The 12804-nt window shown below is 36.8% G+C and overlaps 1 pseudogene; it reads right to left on the bottom strand.

The window, feature by feature from the left end:
- Positions 1-1012: 1012 nt before the first annotated feature.
- On the bottom strand, positions 1013-1686 carry LOC121465960 (annotated as a pseudogene).
- Between the last annotated feature and the right edge of the window lie 11118 nt (positions 1687-12804).

Here is a 12804-nt window from a genome sequence, read left to right as displayed (position 1 = left end):
ATAAGAAGTCAGGCTTGCATTACCAAGGAATCCAAGATGTGTTTTTCCTGAAGTTTTGAAAATCCAATTTGGGGTGTCTAAAGTTTACTATGAATTATTTCTTTCTCCTTTCATTTTTGCAGGAATAAATCCCAATTTCCACCATAATCCACCCACTGTAAAAGTGATTGATCACATGCTGCTTAGGGCAAAGGCCAGGCACATAAGGAAAGGAAAGGAAAGGAAAGAGGACACAGGTACTATTTTCCTCCCAGCCTTTTCTCATTTCTGATTCACATGGGCTAATAAAAAAATCCTAGAATGAAAGGAGATTAAGAAATGCTACTTCAAAGCTAGTGAAGTCACAAGATGGGAAAGCAAAAGCCTGACAAATTAAACACATCAATTTTCTCCATTTGGTCATACTTTATATTGAAGACTTTCAATAGAGTCGTCTCTACTACATGGAGAATATGAGAGGCAAGAGTATAGCATTGGCTGCTCCGGCTATGATTGGATCTGAAGTCCGTGGTCTTGCAGTCATGCTGAGATCCTCCAGCTGGGTCTAGAGCTTGTTCTTTTGATGCTAATCTTCTGGGTTTGTTTTTGTTAGGCATGTTGCTAAGGATCCTCTCAAACATGTCAACTCACAAAATTCTTCTGCTTCACCTTCCTGGAATTACAGACACAGGACACCACACCAGGCAGACTCTATTTTTATTTCTTTTTAAAATTTTTACTTCATTTTAGGTTTTATGTATTTCTATCTGTGTGGGGATGCTCCTGGTTGTACAGTACCTGCAGAGGACAGAAGTACGGGATCCCCTGGAAGTGGAGCCATGTGATATGAATGCTAAGATCTGAACTTGGATCCTTTAGAACAGGAGTATGCACTCTTCTGAGCCATCTCTCCAGCCCCCGGAACACTGTTTAGGTTTGCTTGTTTGTTTTTCTTTTGTATTTCTTTTTTCGGCATCCAAAGTTTTGTTTTTAAAATAATACTGACTAACATATAAAGTTAGTTTTTGTGGTCTCACCTTGACTTTCGGCTTCTGGCATGCTCAAACTTAAAGCCTATGGGGCAGACTTAGGGTTTGGTGTCGTTGTGTGGGGTTTCTGGGACCTTGCCAAAATGCCAGTACACATCCTGGCACTTCTGAGGACCAGACAGCAATACAGTATCACAGCCCTTTGGGGACTCTGGGTTCAGAGAACCCAAGCTAAGGATTTTACCTTCATCCTTTAGGATCCAATTTCAGGCCTGGCTGCTTACCCTCAGTGCACACATCTTCAGTTTGGACACTTCCAGAGTCTGAATGTCATCTACGACCATGGCCACAAACAGCTATTTTGTTCTCTTCACTGGAAAGTGTAATCTTTCAGATCATCCAGAACAAGGACAGAGGTGGCCTGTCAGTGCGACTTTAAAGCACAACCTGATGGAAGGTGAAGTTGGTTTGTCCGTCAGAAACCTGTACAGTCTGGCTAACAGGCACAGGTAGATGTCCTGGCACTTGCTGAGACTTTTGGTTCTTATAATAGCAAATATCAATTCCCATAATGTACAGAGCCCCTCATACACACACACACACACATACCTGCCTGCCACCCCTGCTTGACTAGGTCGAGAATTCTGGACTCTTATTAATGGTGACAATTAAAAACATAGAATGATTATCAAACAATTTCCATATACCCGTTGGCCATCTGTGATGGCTAATATTCATTGAACGTGGCAGAATAGGTAATATGTAATACTGGGATGAAATTGTTGGGTTAAAGTATGGATATATTGCTATAGTCAACAATCCTTGGTAGTATATATTTTACTGACTAAGCTGATCTCCTGTCTATAGGCAAAAAATTTTGAAGTTGGCATGTAGCTTCAATAAGTCTCAGGATTTTGATAAACAGTAAATAGCAAATTGAACTAAATGTGTTTCTCATCAGGTTATTAAGTACACAAAACTCTTGAAGTTATTTTGACACCAAAAATATATTAGAAAGCATAAATTTTTATTAAATAGCTCTAAACATAAGCTCAGTGGATATATCTGACTAAAAGTAGAACAATTAAACCTATTACATACACAATATTCCCTTACCATTGTGCAATGTACATATGTATATACATACTTTATGTGTCTGAATATTTACCATATGAATATAGTTTTAAAACTATATACATTTAAAAAATATTATTTTAAAAATAAAACTATGTATTATTGTTTTAAAAGGTACTATTTATAACATATAAACAAAGTTTTTTAAGAAATTTTTTACTACATTTGTGTTTTTGTTTGTTTTGGTATGTTTTGGTTTTTCAAGACAGGGTTTCTCTGTAGCTTTGGAGCCTGTCCTGGAAGTAGCTCTTGTAGTCCAGGCTGCCATCAAACTCATAAAGATCCACTTACCTCTGCCTCCTGAGTGCTGAGATTAAATGCTTGTGCTGCCACAGCCCGGTGCTTCATTTGCTTATTTGTGTGTATGTAGATCAGAGCACAGCTGGAGGAATTGGTTATTTCCTTCCACCTTGTGGATCCTAGATAATAAATCATCAGGTTTAGATACAAGTGCCTTTGCTTGCTAAGCCATCTTTCTGGCCCTAAAAGCTTCTTAGGCTTTACAGTAACACCAAGAAGAGAACAGAACTTTTAGTAACCAAAGACTGTCATGAAAAATGTTCAAAGGTAACCCTAGATGTTTATATGTTTCAGCAACACGATTACATGAGAAATAGTTGGGAACTTTTCAAAAAAGATTTGGAGCACTTTCATAAATACATTTCTCTGGATATATTCTGTCCACATGATCTTTCAATTTATGCAACTAAAGCATGGTAACATTTTCTTCTTTGAACATCAAGTATAATTTGCAGGTGGAAATTAAGAAAGAAGCCCCAAATATAACTCAAATAAATTCAGAGTATTATATTTTTAAATATATTTTTCCTGAGATTTTATTCATACATACAATAGAATATGGTAATATCTACCCCAGTCAACCCCGCCAACTTCCTCATTGTGTCCTAAACATACAACCCCCAAAACTTATTTTTTTCTTCTTCCTCCTCCTCCTCTTCCCCTCTCATCATCATCTTCTTCCTCATATTTCTCCTTTTTTAAAAAAAATTATTTATTTATTAAAGATTTCTGCCTCCTCCCCACCACCGCCTCCCATTTCCCTCTCCCTCCCCTTCCCCCTCCCTCATCAGCCCAAAGAGCAATCAGGGTTCCCTGACCTGTGGGAAGTCCAAGGACCACCCACCTCCATCCAGGTCTAGTAAGATGAGCATTCAAACTGCCTAGGCTCCCCCAAAGCCAGTACATGCAGTAGGATCAAAAACCCATTGCCATTGTTCTTGAGTTCTCAGTAGTCCTCATTGTTCACTATGTTCAGCAAGTCCGGTTTTACCCCATGTTTTTTCAGACCCAGTCCATCTGGCCTTGGTGAGTTCCCGATAGAACATCTCCATTGTCTCAGTGTGTGGGTGCACCCCTCACGGTCCTGAGTTCCTTGCTCGTGCTCTCTCTCCTTCTGCTCCTGATTTGGACCTTGAGATTTCAGTCCGGTGCTCCAATGTGGGTCTCTGTCTCCTTTCATTGCCTGATGAAGGTTAATATTCAGGAGGATGCCTATATGTTTTTCTTTGGGTTCACCTTCTTATTTAGCTTCTTTAGGATGGGGAATTATAAGCTCAATGTCCTTTATTTATGGCTAGAAACCAAATATAAGTGAGTACATCCCATGCTCCTCTTTTTGGGTCTGGCTTACCTCACTCAGGAACGTGTTTTCTATTTCCATCCATTTGTATGCAAAATTCAAGAAGTCCTTGTTTTATACTGCTGAGTAATACTCTAATATGTATATATTCCATACTTTCTTCTTCCATTCTTCCACTGAAGGGCATCTAGGTTGTATAAAATGGGGCAGTGAGCTGAGCAGAGAATTCTCAACAGAAGAAGTTCAAATGGCCAAAAGACACTTAAGGTCATGCTCAACCTCCTTAGCGATCAGGGAAATGCAAATCAAAATAACTTTGAGATATCATCTTACACCTGTCAGAATGGCTAAAATCAAAAACACCAATGAGAGCCTTTGCTGGAGAGTTTGTGGAAGAAGGGGTACCCTCATCCATTGCTGGTGGGAATGCAAACTTGTGCAACCACTCTGGAAAGCAGTGTGGCGGTTTCTCAGGAAATTCAGGATCAACCTACCCCTGGACCCAGCAATACCACTCTTGGGAATATACCCAAGAGAGGCCCTATCATACAACAAAAGTATATGCTCAACTATGTTCATAGTAGCATTGTTTGTAATCACCAGAATATTTCTCTTTTTCTTCCCAGGAAAGTTCTTCTGTTGTTGCCCATACAACCTTGTTGTGGAGCTGTGCACTGGAACAGGGAGATGTTTTCACTCTCTGTATCCTCCAAAAGGAATGATTCTTCATCACGCAGCAGCTATCAACTCAGTAAGGAGTGGTTTCTGAAGAGAACTTCATCTATTTATGCTGGAATTCAGGCTGGTTTGATCTCATTCATGTTTTAGACAGGAAACCACAGTTGCTATGAGTGCAAAGTCTTATAGGAACTGAGCCTAGGCACTTCTCTGACATGTCTTCTGTGATTCAACATCCTAGTGGATAAGAGCAACATATATCCTCCAGGACTTGTGTTCTAGACTCATTTCTTAAGTATGATTAAAAAAATATTCACCTCAACTCCTGCTCAGTGAATGGGCTATGTTCCTTTCCAGTTCCATGCTCATACATCATCATATAAGGAACTTGTTCACTAACTATTATGTATTAAACAACCATGTACATCTACCCATTCTATCTTGTTCCCTTCATTATTCTTTCTAGAGATCAGTCACCACTGGGCACACTGAATGGCTACTTATTTTATTTTTGTTGTTGTACAAGAAGATAAAAAAAACATTCTGGACATGGGAGAGTATGCAAAAAAAAGCTCTCAGCACAGAATTTGTTGTGCTATACGTCAGTGAAACAAGGACACAGTGTATGCATGTGTGAGAGAGTGGCAGAGGCAGAGACAGAGAGAGCATACATAGGTTATTAGCTGGGTGAGTAGCCTGGGAGGCAGAGACAGATGGATCTCTGTGAGTTCAAAGATAGCCTTGTTTACAGAGGAAATTCCAGGACAAAGATATACAGAGAACCTGTCTCAAAAAGACAAAAGTTAAAAGTAAAAACAAAAGAAATAAAGCCACATAAAGATAAAAAATACACAGAGACTCTTGATACTGTATGTTATTGTGCTCTTTAAATTGTTTGAATGCTGAAGAAGGAACAACAGCTGCTAAAAGATATTTGCTTATAAATGCTGCAGAATTAATCCAAGATAGGTATTTTGACAATACCTTGACTTCACAGTTGAAGTCAAAAGGTATGTTACTTTGGAGAAGAGATTTTGCTTTTGTTTCCACAGAAAATGAGAGGCTGTAGATTTATTCAGAGTTAAGAAAAATCCAGTTTGATCAAGGAAGACCACCTGAGAAATCTCCGACAGGAATAGATGGCCCAGATGTCTGAGTTCTTCATCCAGAACAGGTTCAAGACTGCTGCCTGAGATGATCAAGACTCATAGGATACTTCAGTCAGGACTTAATCATAACTCTAAATTTTCTTTAGGTCCCCATAAGATTATCAGCACTCCCAACCAACTGGAAGTAGCCTAAAATACTATGCCCACATTCCCCAAAAATGGATTATGTATATTTTCCTTTTTTTTTTCAAAAAGAGGGGGAAGCATTACAGGAGAATTGTCTGTAATCTGTCAATCATGTTTTAAATAAATGCTGATTGGCCAGGCAGGAAGTATAGGGGGAAAACCAGACAGGAAGAAGAAATGATGTAATGAGAACAGGAGAATTCTGGGAAGGAGGAAGTTGATTCCTCCCACTCCTGCCCAGATCACCGAAACAGCAGGATGTGATCTGCCTCACTGAAAAAGGTACTGAGCCACATGGCTAACATAGATCAGAAAAATGGGTTAATCAAGATGTGAGAGTTAATGAGGGAGAGGTTAGAGCTAATGGGCCAAACAATCAGCTTATAATTTATAGAGACCTCTGTGTGATTTTTCTCTGGCCTAAACATCTGGGGTACGGGGCGGGACAAAAACCCCAACAAACAAACAGGACACTTTCATGTTACAAAGAACTCTTCAAATCTCCTTTTAAGTGAAATATACATTGATGTTACATATACAAATAATTTTCATCATTAATATTTACTTTGCTTTGTCTGCTGCAAATAGTTTACACTGAAAAATTAAAGTGTTATACCTAATGATTAAAGACAGAATTTAGCCTGATTAAAATTTTTTTAAAGATGTAAGCTGCAGAATGCATCTAAATTATACATAATTTGTATTATAACTATCATATTAGATTTTCTTAACAATTGTGATTCTTTATATGAGATTTTAGGAATTACATTCAGAGATGTGTAGTGTAAATAAAAACACAGATGTTTAAAATCATTAACAGACTGGCCTCTAATTTTCTCATTCCATATTTTAAGACTTTTAGTGTGCCAACTTCCTCTATCTTAAAAGTCAAACAACATTAGAATGCAAACTAACTGATTAAGACTTTTTATCTAATATGATAATGAATGTTCCAGCCACGATATGAACAGATGGGTGATGTGGTAATGAATTGAAACATGGATCTTTGTTTCACAGTTAGATAAACAAAGAAAAAACCCAGTTCAACTGTTCTAAGGTACCTATTTTTCTTAAATTTCCCAGCTTCAAAACTATTTTGAAATAAACTAACCATTAACAGATTAAAAGGGGATGTCTCCAACTATAATGTAGATTACAATTTTTAAATATCACGTCAGAATGACATTAAACCAACCCTACAGAAAGGGGATGAAGGAGCAGGGTTAAATTTAACACTAGGCTTCCCATCTATCATTAGGAAAGCCAATTTCTATTACCTTGAAAGAGAAAATTCTAAGCAAAACGAAGGATAAATGCTTCTATATGATTCAAAGTGTTGTCAAGGAGGGAAGCTCTTTTGGGGTGTGGAGAGGCAACCTCTCCCCCCCCCTAAAAAAAAATGAGACATGTAAGTATAGCTTAAAGTCACATGAGCAATTAGAGAAGTTTAATAGATGCCTCTGGAGAGATCCACTTGATTGAAAATTACCTGGCTAATTGAAAAAGGGGTCAGTCATATTTCCACTGGGTACCTTTGGTTTTTCTATAAAGGTAAAAGGAATGTTAAATAACTGATATTACCTGAAATAAATATAAAATGTATAGATTGATATAACAGAAATTACTATTTGTGAGAAATTCAATAACTTTGCATATCTTAGAAAGATTTACCAAACTAGCATCAGTTACTAGCAGGTCTTTGAACCAGTGTGCACATAGCTTTTTCCTACATTTTCTCATCTAAATACAGCCCTATTTCTGTCTTCTGCTGTCTGTTTAAACTTGATTCAATGGAGAAAGTTTTTCTATGCTATAGGACAAAAAAGTACTTTGTTCTATGGCATTCTACAGACTTTAGAGGGCACAAAAAAAGTCTGATGGCCTCTTGGAGATACATACAATCTTAACTCAAAAATTATACTGCCAAGACTCATATAGTAAACGATATTTCAATTTGTACTTAAAGTATGGATTTTTGCCAGTGTCCCAGCTGGAGGTTGTCAGCCGTCTGGATGCTTTTGAGGAAGAAAATGCTCTCTTTAACCTTCTCTTGTGACTTATATCAAATCTTTAAAAGCACTGTGAGAATATATTTTTTTGGTTGTGAGCCTAGCCTTTAATGGTTGTACCATCTCTCCAGCCCATAGTGTGAGAATAAAAAAGATGTTTCCCATGCTCTTTTCTGTTTTCAAAAATGTAAACATAAATGTTTATTACAGCTACTTTGTTCTGCTATGTCTATCTCTCTTCACAATTTCTCCTTTGCCTTGAGAGAAATTTACGGTTACTTTCTTTTTATGTGTGGACTAGAATGTTTTCAATAACTCACTCCTTGAAAATATTCCTACATATATGCAATGTATCTTGATAATATCCACCCCCACTGACGCTCAGGACCCTGACATGATAGAGCCCTCTCAAGTTCATGTCTTTTTAAAAATTTTATTTGATGAGATAGTTTCAAAACCAATGAGTCAAAATTAATGCTGCCCTTATGCAAATGAGTGTGTGTTGATCGACCAGAACATGGGAAACCTATGGGTGGTACTCCCTCAAAGAAAAGTAACTCTCCCACCCCCTGAAGCCATCATCATCCAGCAATAGTTCCTTAGCTAGGGGTGGAATCCCAAGGTCCTTCCTTCTTTTATGAATTTCAATTGGCTTGATCTTTTACAGGTCTTGAGCAGGTGATCATAGCTTTTCTGAGTTCATGTGTGTAATAGCCATGTCACATCATCGATAAGGATTTGTTTAGTGTTGAGGGTTTTTTTGAAAACAAAGACTAACAATTTTATAGAAGATACCTCAGTCTTGGTTTGTCTGGTGTATCCTCACAAGTAAATTAGGCATTTGTCTGATGTGTCACCCTGGTGATGTCACTCACTTAGTACAACCTATTGAAGGTGATTATGGTGGTGAGGCATCCCATTTTCCCTTTCCAGGTAGATCTATGTATGTTTTTCTAATTTTTTTTTTATCTCAGAATGTCTTCCTTCTTCCCCCTGTGGCTACTATATTTTTAATAGTATAGACAACAATTTATTGATATTTCAAAATAATACTTATGCTTTTTTTATTCTTCTTAAATTCATCTAAAATTTCCTTTACTGAAAAATATTTTTAGTGTTGTCTTCCCTCGATTTCCTCTTTCTAACAACAATCTTTTCGATGCCTTTTCATATTAAGCTTTACAGAGTTAAACAAATACAACAGAAAAGAATGCAGCACAACATATCTTTGTGTGTCATTAAACAATTATTCCACGGAGTAAACAAATGTAACACATCTTAAACTAATATTCCATAACGGTTTGTTTCTTCCAGGTGTCCCCTTTGTGAACTTCCAGAGCCGTTCTTGTTTCTAGCTTTGGAACAAAATCCCCCTTTCCCTTTTCATATTCTATTTTTCACTGAGTCACACAGAAGCATCTCCTAGTCCACTATTTGTCCCAGAAGTTCTTAGGGTATAATTTCACTAGAGTGTTTTAGAGTACTGCACTCTGGATCAACCTTCATTTGTAAAACTCAATGTAAAATCCGGGTTTCTTTTTTAATCATTTTTGGTTTAAATACTAGTTTTGTTTTAGCACACTGGCTTTTTGAAAGATTTAAAATATGTATAAATTGATTTTTCACTTCTGTTTTCCCTATGGATTACTGTGTCCCCTTAACTCATTCTTATTCTCTTGAAAATTGCATGCTTTTCTTTCTCAAGTGCTTCTTGGAGATACTCACACACAATAGAATATGCCCACAATATTCAGACATGTGAATCCTTTATACCTACTATCAAATTCTCATCAATTTCCAAAAACAAATCCCATGCAATCCATACTTCCTAAAAAACTGTGAGATGAGTAGAGGCTCTGGAGCTCACACCAACACTAACTGATGAGAGTTCTGAGCCACTACAGCGGGGACATCTTCCAGAATATGTGACAAACCATCTGATGACGCCACTGAAATCCTTATCCTCAAGGCTAGATTTAGTCCTAAAGCAGTGGCTACTTTAGATTCAACCTAATAAAGCTGCAAGTTATCTCCAGAAAGATCAAGCATATTCATCAAGAAAATAACACTTACACACAAGGCTACAATGTGTGTGTGTGTGTGTGTGTGTGTGTGTGTGTGTGTGTTTGTTCTTTAAACTTATTTTTCAAAAAGAAAACCAGATTTACATGCAGTCCTTATATACTAAGCTCTCATTCTGTATATCTGGGGCTGTGAAGGTCTGCCTCATATCCAATGAACTAAGAGAAACTCTATTAAGGTTTCCCTTATAAAAACTTCTACGTTATGTAGCAGCCAGAGTACAAGGTTTTCAATGTAAGTTCACACTAATATAAAAGAATTTTGTGTATCTCCAATGGCTTTGGTAAAATCCTATCAGAGAACTTTCCTTTCCTCTCTTGTCTTCAGCTTCATGTCCTAAGTGATCTTTCTTTTCCATCTTCCTCTGTGAGTAAGCATATGATTGTTAGGGGCTTCTGAAACCTTAACACTTTTGATAAACATCCATGCATATTGGGGAAACCTCAGAGTTTCCTGGATGCCAGAGTTTTACTCACTTATCCCCAAACACTTGTTTTCATTATCAAAAAGTTCTCTAGAAAAATGAATGTTTCTACTGTTTCTAGTCACTCTTGGTATTGGTAGGTGCTCTGAACTTATTTTGGTTACACAGAATTCGAACATTTGATTTCTTTCCTCTCTTCCTTTTCCATATTTCTTTCTTCCCCTTAACTATTGCTGTCTGGAACTGTCATGATAAAACATGAAACTACTTGTTAAACTGAAACCAAATCACACTGTTACTGTTATTGTTTTTAGCATAGCCATGGTTTCCTTCTCCCTCTTTACACATAATGATTCCATGAACCCTATTTTTCGAATTTTCTGTCTCATTAATGAAATAAATAAAGTGTTAAATAAACACTATCTCCTAAATGCATTTTTTTTCTAGCAAACTACCCAAATGGGGACTTTGCTTAGTCCACTCTCCTACCTACTGTGATCCTTTGAATTTTTATGTGTAACCTTTAAAAGTTTCTACCTCCCCTATAGAATGGAATTGTCATGGAAGAAGTGCAGAGTACCATGTTCAGTATTTAGGAGACACTCAATGCTTGCATACAGAATTGATGGATAGAAAAATGAGCACACAGGTATTTCAGCTGAAGCATTTGCAGCTATATATTTTAGAATTGTTATTTTTGCTGTTTCCTAAGCCATTTCTTTTTAATAGTTTATAAGTACAGTAAGAATGGGAGGAAAAAATTTAGCCAGACTCAAAGCTCTGCATTTGCTTTCTGAGTCATGCTGGAACACTTGACATGGAACGGAACACTCTCTCTTTGGATGTAAGGCATAAAGCTAGCAGCCGCTTGCACACCCTTCGCCTGGGAAACTCGCTACAAATGGAGCTCAAGAGTCTCTCCATTTCCTCATTCTGCTTTGTTGCAGGGAGCATGGGGCCCTTTGTTTGTCCTGGCCACCCGGCTAGCTTTCACCTGAAATTATCACACAGAAACTGTATTCATGAAAACAATGCTTGGCCCATTAGCTCTAGTTTCTTATTGGCTAATCCTTACATCTTAATTTAACCCATTTCTATTCATCTGTGTATTGCCACGTGCCAATGGCTTGCTGAAAAACACTCAACATGTCTGACTCTGGCAGCTCCATGATAGCTCTCTGACTCTGCTTTCCTCCTCCCAGCATTTTGTTTAATTTTCACGGCCTTTCTAACTTCTGCCCTATCAAGGCCAAGACAGTTCTTTTATTCATTAACCAATACAAACAACACATAGAAAGAAGGAACTCCTACACCACTGGTTTACTACCTATTCCCTGATTTCTAAGTGGAATCTGAAATAATAGTACTTTTTTTGCAAATTGCTCATTGTCTACAATATAAGGAAGCTAGAGGATGATTTTCTTCATCTGGAAGTTGAGACTGACTGGGCTCTGTATACATAGTCTCATCATTTTGAGGTGTACTGTAAGAATTGGTCATAAAACAACATTCATCAGAAAGGTTGCTTCCAGACAAGCTCTGGCAAATTTCTCCCAATAAAGATATCAATTTAAAATCGAAAGTAGGAATTTTATAAAGATACACATGTATATTAAAGCATGTTAAATTTTTTTAAATAAGTATACAATACAGATGATATGGCAATATCCAAATATAAAGCATCAGAATTCTAATTATATAGTATGTTGGTCTTTCATCTCTGTCAGCCGACATTAAAACTAATTTTGTATATAAATTATTGTAAGAACTATATGAATGAAAGGTCTTCCAGGTCTTCTGTGTGTTCTAAATATTTTATATAATAATATACTAGGCAGAAATTCCTTTTAAGTTGTATTGAACTTTAGAATATAAAACTACATCAGTATTAAGAAAAATGGTTTTCTTCCAAAGGACTCTATTTCTGGGCATGTGATCAATTTCTAGAGGCTGATTTATCATAGGGAAGTGATCCAACTGGAGCAAAGAGTGAGCACAAAATTTCCTAGTGTGTATGTGCCTATATCTACAAACCTTTCCAAAATCTCATTACATGTTTATAAAATGCAACTCTTAGAAAATAAACACTATTTATTTATAATAGATATGTATGAATATATAAGGTACTGGGCAATTCATATTTGTGCTTAGTATTTTTCATCTATTAGAAAATTATAATTATATATATTTATGTAGATAGTAAAAGATACAGTTTTAATAATCAAACATTTGTGATGTCACTCCTCTGTTAATTATAAAGATCAACAGTAATACTGGCACAGAAAGTGACCTAGAAATAAATGGGATGGTGATATGTAAACCTTTGCATATGTGTTCATGTATGTTTTTTCTAACAGAAACGTTACTCTAATCTTCTATGATCAAAGATATTTTCCCAACTTTTTTTATCACATAGAGGCTCCAGTCTAGTGTTAATTGAAAGAACTGTCCATACTTTCCAATGGTCTAGCTCAATACCTCACTCTGTAGAGTTTCCGAAAGATTGATAAAAATTCAATGAGATATAAGGTATTTCCCTCCTCTCTGATTTCAGATCAAACATAGTCAAACTCAGAGATCTATAGGCAAAATGATAGAAACTGGAATGAGTTAT

Source organism: Microtus oregoni, unplaced genomic scaffold (assembly GCF_018167655.1).
Source record: "Microtus oregoni isolate MIOR12 unplaced genomic scaffold, Mior012 000032F_ref0000030, whole genome shotgun sequence".
Lineage (NCBI taxonomy): Eukaryota > Metazoa > Chordata > Mammalia > Rodentia > Cricetidae > Microtus > Microtus oregoni.
Note: the sequence above shows the minus strand (reverse complement) of the source record. Positions and strands in the feature narration are given on the sequence as shown.